The following is an 18,145-nucleotide window of genomic DNA, read 5'->3' as shown; positions in this document are numbered from 1 at the left end:
TAGCTCTGTCCCCATCTACCCTTCTAATATACTACATAGCTCTGTCCCCATATACCCTTCTAATGTAGTATATAGCTCTGTCTCCATATACCCTTCTAATGTAGTATATAGCTCTGTCTCCATATACCCTTCTAATATACTATATAGCTCTGTCCCCATATACCCTTCTAATGTAGTATATAGCTCTGTCCCCATATACCCTTCTAATATACTATATAGCTCTGTCCCCATATACCCTTCTAATGTGGTCTATAGCTCTGTCCCCATATACCCTTCTAATATACTACATAGCTCTGTCCCCATATACCCTTCTAATGTGGTCTATAGCTCTGTCCCCATATACCCTTCTAATGTAGTATATAGCTCTGTCTCATATTAGTGACATGGGAACTCTAGTGACTTTCTCTGTAAATTAAAAGAGCTCCACAGTTAAACCCCCCCCCCCCCCAACTACAGCCCTGCCTTATCCGCTGGTTCCCCAACCCCCCCCCAACTACAGCCCTGCCTTATCCGCTGGTTCCCCAACCCCCCCAACTACAGCCCTGCCTTATCCGCTGGTTCCCCAACCCCCCAACTACAGCCCTGCCTTATCCGCTGGTTCCCCAACCCCCCCCAACTACAGCCCTGCCTTATCCGCTGGTTCCCCAACCCCCCCCCAACTACAGCCCTGCCTTATCCGCTGGTTCCCCAACCCCCCAACTACAGCCCTGCCTTATCCGCTGGTTCCCCAACCCCCCAACTACAGCCCTGCCTTATCCGCTGGTTCCCCAACCCCCCCCAACTACAGCCCTGCCTTATCCGCTGGTTCCCCAACCCCCCACCCCCAACTACAGCCCTGCCTTATCCGCTGGTTCCCCAACCCCCCCAACTACAGCCCTGCCTTATCCGCTGGTTCCCCAACCCCCCCCAACTACAGCCCTGCCTTATCCGCTGGTTGCCCAACCCCCCCAACTACAGCCCTGCCTTATCCGCTGGTTCCCCAACCCCCCCAACTACAGCCCTGCCTTATCCGCTGGTTGCCCAACCCCCCCCAACTACAGCCCTGCCTTATCCGCTGGTTGCCCAACCCCCCCCAACTACAGCCCTGCCTTATCCGGCTGGTTCCCCAACCCCCCACCCCCAACTACAGCCCTGCCTTATCCGCTGGTTCCCCAACCCCCCCCCCAACTACAGCCCTGCCTTATCCGCTGGTTGCCCAACCCCCCCCAACTACAGCCCTGCCTTATCCGCTTGTTGCCCAACCCCCCCAACTACAGCCCTGCCTTATCCGCTTGTTGCCCAACCCCCCAACTACAGCCCTGCCTTATCCGCTTGTTGCCCAACCCCCCCCTCCAACTACAGCCCTGCCTTATCCGCTGGTTCCCCAAACCCCCCCAACTTCAGCCCTGCCTTATCCACTGGTTCCCCCCCAACTACAGCCCTGCCTTATCCGCTGGTTCCCCAAACCCCCCCCCCAACTACAGCCCTGCCTTATCCGCTGGTTCCCCAAACCCCCCCAAACTACACCCCTGCCTTATCCGGCTTGTTGCCCAAATGATGTTTACCCAGACTAGACGTCGTGAGGTATCCTATTCCATTAGCCATATTGTGTCGTGCCCATTACCAGGTTTATCCCCACCACAGACTGGTACGGGTGTGGACGACGGACTAACCTCGGCACACTGGACCTTAGCGACGTAGCCGTTGTTCTGGAGCTCCATCCAGTTAGCCTCAAACAGCTTGGGCCCAATCAGGAAGTTGAGATCAACGATCTTGTCGTCTTCACGGACCAGTGTGGCGGTCAGACCCAGTTTACAGTGGGCCTGGACAATGGTCAGAACCCGACGGAACATCTTGGCTACAGAGAGAGAGAGAGAGAGAGAGAGAGAGAGAGAGAGAGAGAGAGAGAGAGAGAGGACAGAGAGAGAGAGGAGGGAGGGGGAGCGAGACAACGCAGACAATATTAGACAAATGTCTTGGAAACATCACAGAAGTGAGAAACAGATTTTCTGGTCTTCTACAGTCTACCCATTAATATGACCCCTGTCAGGTATACTCCCTCTACAGTCTACCCATTAATATGACCCCTGTCAGGTATACTCCCTCTACTGTCTACCCATTAATATGACCCCTGTCAGGTATACTCCCTCTACTGTCTACCCATTAATATGACCCCTGTCAGGTATACTCCCTCTACAGTCTACCCATTAATATGACCCCTGTCAGGTATACTCCCTCTACAGTCTACCCATTAATATGACCCCTGTCAGGTATACTCCCTCTTCAGTCTACCCATTAATATGACCCCTGTCAGGTATACTCCCTCTTCAGTCTACCCATTAATATGACCCCTGTCAGGTATACTCCCTCTACAGTCTACCCATTAATATGACCCCTGTCAGGTATACTCCCTCTACAGTCTACCCATTAATATGACCCCTGTCAGGTATACTCCCTCTACAGTCTACCCATTAATATGAACCCTGTCAGGTATACTCCCTCTACTGTCTACCCATTAATATGACCCCTGTCAGGTATACTCCCCTCTACAGTCTACCCATTAATATGACCCCTGTCAGGTATACTCCCCTCTACAGTCTACCCATTAATATGACCCCTGTCAGGTATACTCCCCTCTTCAGTCTACCCATTAATATGACCCCTGTCAGGTATACTCCCTCTTCAGTCTACCCATTAATATGACCCCTGTCAGGTATACTCCCTCTACAGTCTACCCATTAATATGACCCCTGTCAGGTATACTCCCCTCTACAGTCTACCCATTAATATGACCCCTGTCAGGTATACTCCCCTCTACAGTCTACCCATTAATATGAACCCTGTCAGGTATACTCCCTCTACTGTCTACCCATTAATATGACCCCTGTCAGGTATACTCCCTCTTCGGTCTACCCATTAATATGACCCCTGTCAGGTATACTCCCTCTTCAGTCTACCCATTAATATGACCCCTGTCAGGTATACTCCCCTCTACAGTCTACCCATTAATATGACCCCTGTCAGGTATACTCCCTCTACAGTCTACCCATTAATATGACCCCTGTCAGGTATACTCCCTCTTCGGTCTACCCATTAATATGACCCCTGTCAGGTATACTCCCCTCTACAGTCTACCCATTAATATGACCCCTGTCAGGTATACTCCCCTCTTCGGTCTACCCATTAATATGACCCCTGTCAGGTATACTCCCTCTACAGTCTACCCATTAATATGACCCCTGTCAGGTATACCCCCCTCTACAGTCTACCCATTAATATGACCCCTGTCAGGTATACTCCCTCTACAGTCTACCCATTAATATGACCCCTGTCAGGTATACTCCCTCTACAGTCTACCCATTAATATGACCCCTGTCAGGTATACTCCCCTCTACTGTCTACCCATTAATATGACCCCTGTCAGGTATACTCCCTCTTCGGTCTACCCATTAATATGACCCCTGTCAGGTATACTCCCCTCTACAGTCTACCCATTAATATGACCCCTGTCAGGTATACTCCCCTCTACAGTCTACCCATTAATATGACCCCTGTCAGGTATACTCCCTCTACAGTCTACCCATTAATATGACCCCTGTCAGGTATACTCCCTCTACAGTCTACCCATTAATATGACCCCTGTCAGGTATACTCCCCTCTACAGTCTACCCATTAATATGACCCCTGTCAGGTATACTCCCTCTTCGGTCTACCCATTAATATGACCCCTGTCAGGTATACTCCCTCTACAGTCTACCCATTAATATGACCCCTGTCAGGTATACTCCCTCTTCGGTCTACCCATTAATATGACCCCTGTCAGGTATACTCCCTCTACAGTCTACCCATTAATATGACCCCTGTCAGGTATACTCCCTCTACAGTCTACCCATTAATATGACCCCTGTCAGGTATACTCCCCTCTACAGTCTACCCATTAATATGACCCCTGTCAGGTATACTCCCTCTACAGTCTACCCATTAATATGACCCCTGTCAGGTATACTCCCTCTACAGTCTACCCATTAATATGACCCCTGTCAGGTATACTCCCTCTACTGTCTACCCATTAATATGACCCCTGTCAGGTATACTCCCTCTTCGGTCTACCCATTAATATGACCCCTGTCAGGTATACTCCCCTCTTCGGTCTACCCATTAATATGACCCCTGTCAGGTATACTCCCCTCTACAGTCTACCCATTAATATGACCCCTGTCAGGTATACTCCCTCTACAGTCTACCCATTAATATGACCCCTGTCAGGTATACTCCCTCTACTGTCTACCCATTAATATGACCCCTGTCAGGTATACTCCCTCTACAGTCTACCCATTAATATGACCCCTGTCAGGTATACTCCCTCTACAGCGGTCTAGGCCACCGTCACCGTATATATCAGATACAACCATAACCTCTTAACCTCTGACCCCTTACCACAGAGATATAGACAGACTCACCAGGGATGGTGTGGACTAACCCTAACCCCTCCTAACCATGACCCCTGACCCCATATAGACTCACCAGGGATGGTGTGGACTAACCCTAACCCCTCCTAACCATGACCCTGACCCCATATAGACTCACCAGGGATGGTGTGGACTAACCCTAACCCCTCCTAACCATGACCCCTGACCCCATATAGACTCACCAGGGATGGTGTGGACTAACCCTAACCCCTCCTAACCATGACCCCATATAGACTCACCAGGGATGGTGTGGACTAACCCTAACCCCTCCTAACCATGACCCCTGACCCCATATAGACTCACCAGGGGATGGTGTGGACCTCGTCCAGGATGATGAGACCCCACTCCGGGACCTCATCCACTCCATCACTCTCTCCGCCTCCCAAGACCTCTTGGTTGTGTGTCCCAACATGGTGTAAGTACTGATGTAACTACCGAGCAGCCAATCGGCTTCATAAAAAACTAAACAAAAATAAAACTTCAGTTAAAAAGTGCATTTTAAAAAACAGCAACACACTTTAAAACTAAAAACAATAACTTGAAATAAATAAATAAATAATAAATAATAATAATAAATAAATGAATAATAATAAATAAATAAATAAATAATAAATAATAATAATAAATAATAATAATAAATAATAATAAATAAATAATAAACAATAATAAATAAATAAATAAATAATAAATAATAATAAATAAATAATAAATAATAATAATAAATAATAATAATAAATAAATAATAATAATAAATAATAAATAAATAATAATAAATAAATAATAAATAATAATAATAAATAAATAATAAATAATAATAATAAATAAATAATAAATAATAATAAATAATAATAAATATTAAATAAATAAATAATAAATAAATAATAATAATAATAAATAAATAAATAATAATTCAAAAGCAATAAAAAGAGATCAAAACACAGTGGCTGTTGAAAGACCGTATTTAAAAAAGCTCAGTGGTGTTCGCTCTGACCTTGTCCTTGGCGTCTGAGGTAAAGCGACAGATCTGAGAGTCGTCGATGGTGGACCACATCTTAAACTGAGCCTTCCACTGTTCTACTGATACAGAGCTGTTTCCCAGGACCAGGCAGCGCTTACGGACTGTACAGGCTGCTGTTACCCAGGACCAGGCAGCGCTACGGACTGTACAGGCTGCTGTTACCCAGGACCAGACAGCGCTACGGACTGTACAGGCTGCTGTTACCCAGGACCAGACAGCGCTTACGGACTGTACAGGCTGCTGTTTCCCAGGACCAGACAGCACTTACGGACTGTACAGGCTGCTGTTACCCAGGACCAGACAGCGCTACGGACTGTACAGGCTGCTGTTTCCCAGGACCAGACAGCCTTACGGACTGTACAGGCTGCTGTTTCCCAGGACCAGACAGCGCTTACGGACTGTACAGGCTGCTGTTACCCAGGACCAGACAGCGCTTACGGACTGTACAGGCTGCTGTTACCCAGGACCAGACAGCACTTACGGACTGTACAGGCTGCTGTTACCCAGGACCAGGCAGCGCTTACGGACTGTACAGGCTGCTGTTACCCAGGACCAGACAGCGCTTACGGACTGTACAGGCTGCTGTTACCCAGGACCAGGCAGCACTTACGGACTGTACAGGCTGCTGTTTCCCAGGACCAGACAGCGCTTACGGACTGTACAGGCTGCTGTTACCCAGGACCAGACAGCGCTTACGGACTGTACAGGCTGCTGTTACCCAGGACCAGGCAGCGCTTACGGACTGTACAGGCTGCTGTTTCCCAGGACCAGACAGCGCTACGGACTGTACAGGCTGCTGTTACCCAGGACCAGACAGCGCTTACGGACTGTACAGGCTGCTGTTACCCAGGACCAGACAGCACTTACGGACTGTACAGGCTGCTGTTACCCAGGACCAGACAGCGCTTACGGACTGTACAGGCTGCTGTTTCCCAGGACCAGACAGCGCTTACGGACTGTACAGGCTGCTGTTTCCCAGGACCAGACAGCGCTTACGGACTGTACAGGCTGCTGTTACCCAGGACCAGACAGCGCTTACGGACTGTACAGGCTGCTGTTACCCAGGACCAGGCAGCGCTTACGGACTGTACAGGCTGCTGTTACCCAGGACCAGCCAGCTTACGGACTGTACAGGCTGCTGTTACCCAGGACCAGGCAGCGCTTACGGACTGTACAGGCTGCTGTTTCCCAGGACCAGACAGCGCTTACGGACTGTACAGGCTGGAGAGGACGAGAGATGGGGGGGGACGAGAGATGGGGCGGAGAGGACGAGAGATGGGGGGGGAGGAGAGATGGGGGAGTAATGGGGAGGGATAGGATGAGAGATGGGGGAGAGGAGGAGAGATGGGGGGGAGATGGGGAGAGGAGGAGAGATGGGGGGAGTAATGGGGAGGGAAAGGAGGAGAGATGGGGGAGAGGAGGAGAGATGGGGGTAATGGGGAGGGAGAGGAGGAGAGATGGGGAGAGGAGAGATGGGGAGTAATGGGGAGGGATAGGGGGAGAGATGGGGAGAGGAGGAGAGATGGGGGAGAGGAGGACAGATGGGGAGAGGAGGAGAGATGGGGAGAGGAGGAGAGATGGGGGAGTAATGGGGAGGGATAGGGGAGAGATGGGGGAGTAATGGGGAAGGATAGGAGGAGAGATGGGGAGAGGAGGAGAGATGGGGGGGAGTAATGGGGAGGGATAGGAGGAGAGATTCACATAACACCTTCATATACACCTTCATATACCAAACATAAGGAACCCCTTCCTTATAATGAGTTGCACCCTTCCGATCTCCTCCCCTCAACGACACTGATTAAAGAGGATTTAACAAGTGACCTCAATAAGGGATCATAGCTTTCACCTGGATTCACCTGGTCAGTCTGTCATGAAGTCTGTCATGTTCATAATGTTTTGTCCACTCCGTGTATAAACTATCCAGCCATATTAAACCCATATTAAACCCCATCACTCAGTGTATAAACTATCCAGCCATATTAAACCCATCACTCAGTGTATAAACTATCCAGCCATATTAAACCCCATCACTCAGTGTATAAACTATCCAGCCATATTAAACCCATATTAAACCCCATCACTCAGTGTATAAACTATCCAGCCATATTAAACCCCATCACTCAGTGTATAAACTATCCAGCCATATTAAACCCCATCACTCAGTGTATAAACTATCCAGCCATATTAAAACGTATCTTTCTCATCTCTTGATGAAAACACGCCACCGTCCGATGCTCAGACGACACCTTGTGGTAACAACATATCACATCAGAGTTTCTCTTCCTTCAACAATAGTTTAAAAAAAAAAAAAAAGATCTTGTCTGGTGTTAACTGAAAATACCTGGTCATCGGGGTAAAGGAGCGTAGCTAGATTCAAAACCCTTGAAAGTTACAGCAAAGTGTAGATTTCTGCCTAAATAGACAGACCTAAAAGTGTTTATTTATTGACGAGAGGGGCCTTACACAATAACTAGTAATGCTGTATACTCCAAAAAAAGGTTACAATCTCATCTTTCTGGTATAAATTGTTTATACATTACTGAGGTGTAGACAGTTGGAAGGACACAAGCTCAAGTATATAGTACAAATATTATTAAAAAAATATATATTTATTCGTTTTTTTTCTATTCAACAACAAGTGGGGCTAAAAGGGATTGAAATGACAGAAATGCTTCAAATACAGTAACAACGCTTCAAATACAGTAACAACGCTTCAAATACAGTAACAACGCTTCAAATACAGTAACAACGCTTCAAATACAGTAACAACGCTTCAAATACAGTAACAACGCTTCAAATACAGTAACAATTAAATGATAAATGACTTACTATAAGATATATATGATCATACTTTGTGACAATATTGTCATTATTTCATATAACTGCTGACAGTTAGGCCCGACCACTGCTGACACTTCAGCTGTAAGAACCATCTGTGACTAATAGGAATGGAAATTAGACCACTTTCTATGAAATTATTTAGTATTTTTGGTTTAATGTTGAGAACTCAAAATCCGTCTGAGAAGATCACAGTGAGACGAAACTAGTCCGGTAGATTCTACCGGTTTTATATACACGCTGTTTCACATGCACAGGAAATCGTTCAAAATTGTTGGGGTCTGAAACCAGACACTTCAAGTCAGCACTGCTGGGAGAATTTGGAGCAGAGAGCTCAGAGATTGGGCTTTCTTGTACTACAAGGACACAGGACCCGACAACGATCAGAGAGCGCTTTGGAAAACCAAAATGTCAGTCAGAACCCGGCCCAGAATCCCCAAATAAGGTACTTAACATGTAATTAAAAGCCTAACGTTTCCAAGGCGCTTAGGGTTTCTAAGAAATCGGAGAGGCATGTTCTGTGAGTTAAGAGGTTTAGAGAAAGCCCAGTTGATACGGATGGTCATTAAGGCATGAAATCTCTAAGGCTGTCCGGAACAACCACAGAAGACATGTTCGTCCTCGTGCAAAGCTCCACGGCTCATTGGCCCTTCTCCAGAAGTCATTAACCCTCCTGGTCGCACCGACGCTCCTGGTCGCACCGACGCTCCCCTGGTCGCACCGACGCCCTCCTGGTCGCACCGACGCTCTCCCGGTCGCACCGACGCCTCCTGGTCGCACCGACGCTCCTCCTGGTCGCACCACGTTCCTCCTGGTCGCACCGACGCTCCTCCTGGTCGCACCGACGCTCCTCCTGGTCGCACCGACGCCTCCTGGTCGCACCGACGCCTCCTGGTCGCACCGACGCCTCCTGGTCGCACCGACGCTCTCCCCGGTCGCACCGACGCCTCCCCGGTCGCACCGACGCCCTCCTGGTCGCACCGACGCCTCCCGGTCGCACTGACGCTCCTCCCGGTCGCACCGACGCCTCCCGGTCGCACCGACGCTCCCGGTCGGACCGACGCCCCCTGGTCGGACCGACGCCCCCTGGTCGGACCGACGCCCTCCCGGTCGCACCGACGCTCTCCCGGTCGCACCGACGCCTCCTGGTCGCGACCGACGCTCTCCCTGGTCGCACCGACGCTCCTCCCGGTCGCACCGACTTCGCCTCCCCGGTCACACCGACGCCCCCTGGTCGGACCGACGCCCCCCTGGTCGGACCGACGCCCCCTGGTCGGACCGACGCCCCCTGGTCGGACCGACGCCCCCCTGGTCGGACCGACAACTAGCTAAATGTAATTTTAACCACTTTCCACATATATTTGGGGATTCCTCCTCTGGAAACTTAATTTGCCTGATGACACGCTAGTGGATAAGGAGTCATTTCATACAAGTGGATTTGATCCACGTGGATTTGATCCTCCTCTCCTCGATTACCTTTGACCTTTGACCTTTTCAAAAAAAGGTCAGGAATTAAGCAAATCACAACGACTGCAGAACGCGCTCTTCTGTTGCCAAATCTCAGGAATATATTTAACCCCGTATTTTTGGCACTAAACAAACTCCATATCCATTATATTCTTCAACCAACGGGCACCGGGGGACCTTCAGATGAGTCAAAACAACCGACATGTAGGTGTTGGTGGCAGCTTTACACAGAGGGGTTGTAACGACGGCGTCGGGAGATCAGGAAGCAAGTTCAGGGAGTGAATCATTTAATAAATCAACTGAACATAATTCAGAACAACAAACACGAACAACGCACAGATCTCCCTCCCTCTCCCTCCCTCCCTCTCTCCCTCTCCTCCCTCCCTCTCTCTCCCTCCCTCTCCTCCCTCTCTCCTCCCTCCCTCTCTCCCTCCCCCTCTCCACCCCTTTCCTCCCTCTCCACCCCTCTCCTCCTCCCTCTACCCCTCCCTCCCTCTACCCCTCTCCCTCTCCTCCCTCCCCACCCCTCTCCTCCTCTCTACCCCTCTCCTCCCTCCCTCTACCCCTCTCCTCCCTCCACCCCTCTCCACCCCTCTCCTCCCTCCCTCTACCCCTCTCCTCCCTCCCTCTACCCCTCTCCTCCCTCTACCCCTCTACATACCCCTCTCCCTCTCCACCCCTCTCCTCCCTCTCTACCCCTCTCCTCCCTCCCTCTACCCCTCTCCTCCCTCCACCCCTCTCCTCCCTCCACCCCTCTACTCCCTCTCCACCCCCTCCTCCCTCTACCCCTCTCCTCCCTCCCCACCCCTCTCCTCCCTCCCTCTACCCCTCTCCTCCTCCCTCTACCCCTCTCCTCCCTCCACCCTCTCTCCTCCCTCCACCCTCTACTCCTCTCCACCCCTCTCCTCCCTCTACCCCTCTCCTCCTCCCCACCCCTCTCCTCCCTCCCTCTACCCCTCTCCTCCCTCCCTCTACCCCTCTCCTCCCTCTCCACCCTCTCCTCCCTCTACCCCTCTCCTCCCTCTCCACCCCTCTCCTCCCTCCCCACCCCCTCCCTCCCTCTACCCCTCTCCTCCCTCCCCACCCCTCTCCTCCTCCCTCTACCCCTCTCACCCTCTCCACCCCTCTCCTCCTCCCTCTACCCCTCTCCTCCCTCCCTCACCCCTCTCCCTCTCTCCTCCTCTCCACCCCTCTCCTCCCACTCCACTCCTCTCCTCCCTCTCCACCCCTCTCCTGCCTCCCTCCACCCCTCTCCTCCCTCCCTCTACCCTCTCCTCCCTCCCACCCCTCTCCTCCTCCCTCACCCCTCTCCTCCCTCTCCACCCCTCTCCCATACCCCTCTCCCTCTACCCCTCTCACCCATCTCCTCCCCCCACCCCTCTCCTCCCTCCCTCTACCCCTCTCCTCCCTCCCTCTACCCTCTCTCCATACCCCACTCCCTCTACCCCTCTCCTCCCTCTCCACCCCTCTCCTCCCTCTCCACCCCTCTCCTCCCTCCCTCCACCCCTCTCCTCCCTCCCTCTCCCCCTCTCCTCCCTCCCCACCTCTCTCCTCCTCCCTCCACCCCTCTCCTCCCTCTCCACCCCTCTCCTCCCTCTCCACCCCTCTCCATACCCCTCTCCCTCTCCCCTCTCACTCCCTCTACCCTCTCCTCCCTCCCTCTTCCCCTCTCCATACCCCTCTCCCTCTAACCCTCTCCTCCTCCACCCCTCTCCTCCCTCTCCTCCCTCTCCACCCCTCTCCTCCCTCTACCCCTCACCTCCCTCTCCACCCCTCTCCTCCCTCCTCTACCCCTCTCCTCCCTCTCCACCCCTCTCCATACCCTCTCCTCCCCTCTCCTCCCTCCCTCTACCCCCTCTCCTCCCTCTCCTCCCTCTCCACCCCCTCCCTCTCCTCTCTCCCCCCTCCCCCTCCTCTCTCTCCTCCCTCCCCTCCTCTCCCTCCCCTCCACCCCTCTCTCTCCACCCCTCTCCTCCTCCCCTCCACCCTCTCTCTCGCACCTCCCTCCTCTCCTCCACCCCTCTCTCTCGCACCCCCTCCCCTCTCCATACCCCTCTCCTCTACCCCTCTCCTCCCTCCCCACCCCTCTCCTCCTCTCCTCCCTCCCTCTACCCCTCTCCTCCCTCTCCTCCCTCTCCACCTCTCTCCTCCTCTCCACCCCTCTCCTCCCTCTACCCCTCCCTCCCTCTCCTCCCTCTCCACCCCTCTCCTCCCTCCCTCTACCCCTCTCCTCCCTCTCCACCCCTCTCCATCCCCTCTCCTCCCCTCCCTCTCCTCCCTCCCTCTTCCCCTCTCCTCCCTCTCCTCCTTCCCTCCACCCCTCCCTCTCCTCTCTCCCCCTCCCCCCTCCTCTCTCTCCTCCCTCTCACCCCTCTCCTCCCTCCCCTCCACCCTCTCTCTGCACCCCCTCCTCCCCTCCACCCTCTCTCTCGCACCCCCTCCCCTCTCCCTCTACACCCCTCTCCTCTCCCTCTCCCCCTCCCCACCCCTCTCCTCCCTCTCCTCCCTCCCTCTACCCCTCTCCTCCCTCTCCACCCCTCTCCTCCCTCTCCACCCCTCTCCTCCCTCTACCCCTCACCTCCCTCTCCTCCCTCTCCACCCCTCTCCTCCCTCCCTCTGCGCCCCTCTCCTCCCTCTCCACCCCTCTCCATACCCCTCTCCTCCCTCTCCTCCCTCCCTCACCCCTCTCCTCTCCTCCCTCCCCTCCCCCCCTCCCTCTCCTCTCTCCCCCCTCCTCTCTCTCCTCCCTCCCTCCTCTCCCTCCTCCCCTCTCTCTCCACCCCTCTCCTCCCTCCCCTCCACCCCTCTCTCTCGCACCCCCTCCCTCCCCTCCACCCTCTCTCTCGCAACCCCTCCCTCCCCCCTCCACCCCTCTCTCTCCACCCCTCTCTCGCACCCCCTCCCTCCCCTCCACCCCTCTCTCTCGACCCCCTCCCTCACCCTCCCCCTCCACCCCTCTCTCTGCACCCCCTCCCTCCCCTCCACCCCTCTCTCTCGCACCCCCTCCCTCTCCATACCCCTCTCCCTCTACCCCTCTCCTCCTCCCCACCCCTCTCCTCCCTCTCCTCCCTCCCTACCCCTCCTCCTCTCCTCCTCTCCACCCCCTCTCCTCCCTCTCCACCCCTCTCCTCCTCTACCCCTCACCTCCCTCTCCTCCCCTCTCCACCCCTCTCCTCCCTCCCTCTCCCCTCTCCTCCCTCTCCACCCTCTCCATACCCCTCTCCTCCCCTCTCCTCCCTCCCTCTACCCCTCTCCTCCCTCCTCCACCCCCTCCCTCTCCTCTCTCCCCTCCCCCTCCTCTCTCTCCCCTCCCTCCCTCCTCTCCTCCCCTCCACCCTCTCTCTCCACCCTCTCCTCCCTCCCCTCCACCCCTCTCTCTCGCACCCCCTCCCTCCTCCCACCTCTCTCTCGCAACCCCCTCACCCTCCACCTCTCTCTCCCCCCTCTCTCCACCCCTCCTCTCTCGCTCCCCCTCCCTCCCCTCCACCCCTCCCTCTCCTCCTCCCTCTCCTCCCTCCCCTCCACCCCCCCTCTTCCCCTCTCCTCCTCTCCCTCCACCCCCTCTCTCCTCCCCTCCCTCTCTCTCCTCTTCTCCCCTCCCTCTCCCTCTCCTCTCCTCCCTCTCTCACCACAGGGCAGAACGATGACTCCCGAGCGGGCTCGGCCGTTACCAAACATCTTGGAAGCTCTTCTCCCGGTGAGGCCTGAGTACCCTTCAGGTCCATGTTGATGTCAGGGTTCACCGTGTCGTTGCAATGTCTCGCCAGGAGAGGATACTTCATATTAATACACCTCTTCAGCTATTCGATCATCTCCTGGAAGGAAGGGAGGATTCGAGGAAACGTGAACGTGTGGTAACGACAGCCGAACAGGAGAGATAACAGACTCTGTAAATTGAAAGTGTTAAAACTTCAAGGTTGACCGTACATGGAAACGTTATGAAGCCGAGGGGCATTTTAATGGTAGACCACAAAATCATTAAGGGGCCACGGGCCCAACACGTCTTCCAAGCCACAGAACCAACCTGTCGATCTCAAAGGACACGGTCTGCATCTCCACTTCCTCCTCCTTGTCCATCTGTTCATAGTAGCTGAATATGTCCTCTGGTACCTGGGTGGCTCTGGAGTCTGCCCTCAGGGCCCCCTGCTCCGTTGTCCTGGAGGGACTTAGAGATCTGGCAGAGGGTTGGAGGTTTCTCACACAGGCTTTAACATACTTGTTGTGTGTGTGTGTGTGTGTGTACGACCTCAGTGTGTGTGTGTGTGTGTGTGTGTGTGTCCGTGTGTGTGTATTACGACCTCAGTGTGTGTGTGTGTGTGTGTGTGTGTGTGTGTGTGTGTGTGTGTGTGTGTTCGACCTCAGTGTGTGTGTGTGTGTGTGTGTGTGTGTGTGTACCCTCATGTGTGTGTTCTGTGTGTGTGTGTGTGTCTGTGTGTGTTACCTCAGTGTGTGTGTGTGTGTGTGTGTGTGTGTGTGTGTCTGTTCCCTCTGCAGTTCGAAGACGACAATCTCTGATCACACTGTCCTGAAGGATTGAATCACCTCGGGAAGCACTCTCCACAAAGTACCTGCCCCCCCACACACACACACACACACACACACACACACACACACACACCACACCACTACACACACACACACACACACTACACACACACAGAGAGAGAGACAGACAGAGAGACAGACAGAGAGACACGAGAGACAGAGAGAGAGACAGACAGACAGACAGACAGAGCCTCTCTGATAAACCATTTGAGCAAAGCAGTGAATAGAGATGTGTTTTGTTGTCTGATGTTTCAGCACCAGCTTCACTAGACCCCCATAGACCCCCTGCAGACCCCCCATAGACCCCCTACAGACCATAGACCCCCTACAGACCCCACCCATAGACCCCTATACCCCCAAAGACCCCCTTCCCCCCATAGACCCCTATAGACCCCCCCATAGACCCCTACAGAGCCCCCCATAGACCCCTATAGACCCCCATAGACCCCCTACATTTGTGGACCCTGGACCCCCATGACCCTGCAGACCCCCCCCCATGACCTCGACCCCCCTGTATGACCCCATGACCCCTACAACATACCCCTATACCCCATACCCCCTGCTGGTCCCCCCCATGGACCCCTGCCCCCTCACCCGCTATGACCCCCCCATGATACGACCCATTATAACATGACCCCTATAACACATGATTACATAACCCCATGACCCCTGCAATTTACAGACCCCTATGGGCCCTGACCTGTAGGCCCCATAACCCCTATGAGCCCCCCATTAAGCCCTATAGACCCCCATGAGCCCTATAACCCCCATGAACCCTACCCTTAACCCCTTACCCCCCATAACCCCCCCCATGACTATAGATACACCCATGACCCCCTATATGAATGACCCCCTATGACCCCCCCATGACCCCCTACAGACCCCCCCATGACTACACCCCCATATATATTTTATAACCTACAGACCCCCCCATAACCCCTAGACCCCCCATAACCCCTATACAGGACCCCCTCTCTGAAAACTCACATTACAGATTAAACCATGAGGATATACAGGACCGACCATCCATGATATCTGTATTACAGATTAAACCATGAGGATATACAGGACCGACCATCCAAGATATGTGAGGTAACTTGGTGACGTAATCTGTCAGTTTGAAACAGCACCAGATGTGAGGTAACTTGGTGACGTAATCTGTCAGTTTGAAACAGCACCAGATGTGAGGTAACTTGGTGACGTAATCTGTCAGTTTGAAACAGCACCAGATGTGAGGTAACTTGGTGACGTAATCTGTCAGTTTGAAACAGCACCAGATGTGAGGTAACTTGGTGACGTAATCTGTCAGTTTTAAACAGCACCAGATGTGAGGTAACTTGGTGACGTAATCTGTCAGTCTCACCACCCAGAGAGGTCGTGACCCCGTACTCATCCAGCTTGATGGCCGACTCATCCACCGTTTTACCGGCCGCTGCAGGGACGGTCTCCTGGGACTCACTGCCCATCGCCTCCTCCTCATCCTCCTCTTCATCATACACACGCTTCTTAGAAGACTTCCTCTCTGGAGGAAGACAGACAAGACAGACAGACAGACAGACAGAGACAGGAGGGATGGAGAGAGACAGAGACAGGAGGGAGTAAAGAGAGAGACAGGAGGGGTGTAATTAAGGAGAAATTGGCTGAGCCGTGAGTCTTACAACTGGGACACTCGGTGAGACATGTCCATCACCAAAGAGAAAGACAGTTGATAGAAGATGACATTGTTCTGAAATCAGCTCTCACTGTAGTGTCCCTGTGACTAAAATACATTTTAATCACAGTGATTGCTCCTCTCAGAGAGTGTTATTGTCAGACACATGCAGCTGACTGCCTGTTAACGAGACGTTGAATTTCATTGAATTCTATGTCAGGCAGAAATTAGTATTTAGATCAGGAAAGTTTCCTCTCTCAACCTATACAAGTCAGAATGTTGAATTTAATTATATTTTAAATGTACTTTACCAGTTGTCTGTGCGGTCGGGCCTTTTGGTGGTAGGAACGTGAGACAACACATCCACAGGAAAGTAGAATTACAACAACTTTTCAAAGTGATGGATTCAATCAACCTCAAGCCACGAGACGAAAATAGACGCACACACGCCGAGCTCGTGATTACATTATATATTTGATTCAACCTTTATTTAACCTTTATTTAACCATGCAAGTCAGTTAAGAACAAATTATTATTATTTACAATATTTACAATGACGCACTTACATGGTTCCGTTCATGTGACAAAGACGTCACGCTGCTTGCTTAGCAAGTACCACTTCCTCCTGATTGGACACATAGCTGGCGCGAATTTAGGACCTCTCTGCCTCCTGAAGCATCTTACCAGTTGGAGCCATGGAAAACACTTCCGGCTGAGGAGCACGTTTGACACTACGCTGTTCGGGGACACTTCCGGCTGAGGAGCACGTTTGACACTACGCTGTTCGGGGACACTTCCGGCTGAGGAGCACGTTTGACACTACGCTGTTCGGGGACACTTCCGGCTGAGGAGCACGTTTGACACTACGCTGTTCGGGGGGACACTTCCGGCTGAGGAGCACGTTTGACACTACGCTGTTCGGGGGACACTTCCGGCTGAGGAGCACGTTTGACCCGACGCTGTTCGGGACACTTCTGGCTGAGGAGCACGTTTGACCCGACGCTGGAGGGGACACTTCCGGCTGAGGAGCACGTTTGACCCGACGCTGTTCGGGGACACTTCTGGCTGAGGAGCACGTTTGACCCGACGCTGGAGGGGACACTTCCGGCTGAGGAGCACGTTTGACCCGACGCTGGAGGGGACACTTCCGGCTGAGGAGCACGTTTGACCCGACACTGTTCGGGGACACTTCCGGCTGAGGAGCACGTTTGACCCGACGCTGTTCGGGGACACTTCTGGCTGAGGAGCACGTTTGACCCGACGCTGGAGGGGACACTTCCGGCTGAGGAGCACGTTTGACCCGACGCTGGAGGGGACACTTTCGGGCTGAGGAGCACGTTTGACCCGACGCTAGAGGGGACACTTCCGGCTGAGGAGCACGTTTGACCCGACGCTGTTCGGGGACACTTCTGGCTGAGGAGCACGTTTGACACTACGCTGTTCGGGGACATTTCCGGCTGAGGAGCACGTTCCTCATGTTTCAGGTGACAGACATCTGAATGTTCTACCAGCACCTTTGAAAAGTTGATTTAATTCTATTTTCCTGTGGATATATTGTCTCACATTCCTACCTGTAAAACAAACAAAACACTGCACAGACAAACGGCAAAGTACGTTCAGATGTCATTTTATTCAACATTCTGGCTTTGTAGAGGTCATTAGTGGGAACATCCCTGATTCAAACGCTCATGTCTCCCCGACGTCGGGTCTCCAGACTAAGGCAGTCTGCAGCATCTTGAAGTTAGTCTGTTTTTCCAACTCCTATACTACTACTATACTATAGGTTCTTGCTAGCTACTATACTACTACTACTACTACTACTACTACTACTACTACTACTACAGGTATTAGCTAGGTAGAATGGTTAGGTAGTGTTACACAGAATGCATGTCTATCTCCCATGCCTCAGCATCATGCTATAATTACCATCACAACACCAAGTGAAACCGCAACATGAGCTGGAGTAATAAATAATTCACTTTCCGGAACATCTAGATACTCACCCCGGTCTCCCCTATCTTTCTTCCCCATGATATTATTAGCTTGTTCCGAAAAACAACTTGCTTCGTCAAACCATGTTAAACGAAGGTGAGAAACACTAAGAAGTAACTGCGATGCGACTGACTCGTTTTCCTCCTTGTGTGGAAATGATCATGTGACCTACGAATTCCGCTTGTT

At 52.6% G+C, this 18,145-nt stretch overlaps 1 pseudogene; it reads right to left on the bottom strand.

Moving 5' to 3' along the window:
* Positions 1-1,529: 1,529 nt before the first annotated feature.
* Positions 1,530-18,122, bottom strand: LOC123731794 (general transcription and DNA repair factor IIH helicase subunit XPB-like; annotated as a pseudogene).
* Between the last annotated feature and the right edge of the window lie 23 nt (positions 18,123-18,145).

Source organism: Salmo salar, unplaced genomic scaffold (assembly GCF_905237065.1).
Source record: "Salmo salar unplaced genomic scaffold, Ssal_v3.1, whole genome shotgun sequence".
NCBI classification, from domain to species: Eukaryota; Metazoa; Chordata; class Actinopteri; order Salmoniformes; family Salmonidae; genus Salmo; species Salmo salar.
This window is presented reverse-complemented; position numbering and strand designations above follow the sequence as displayed.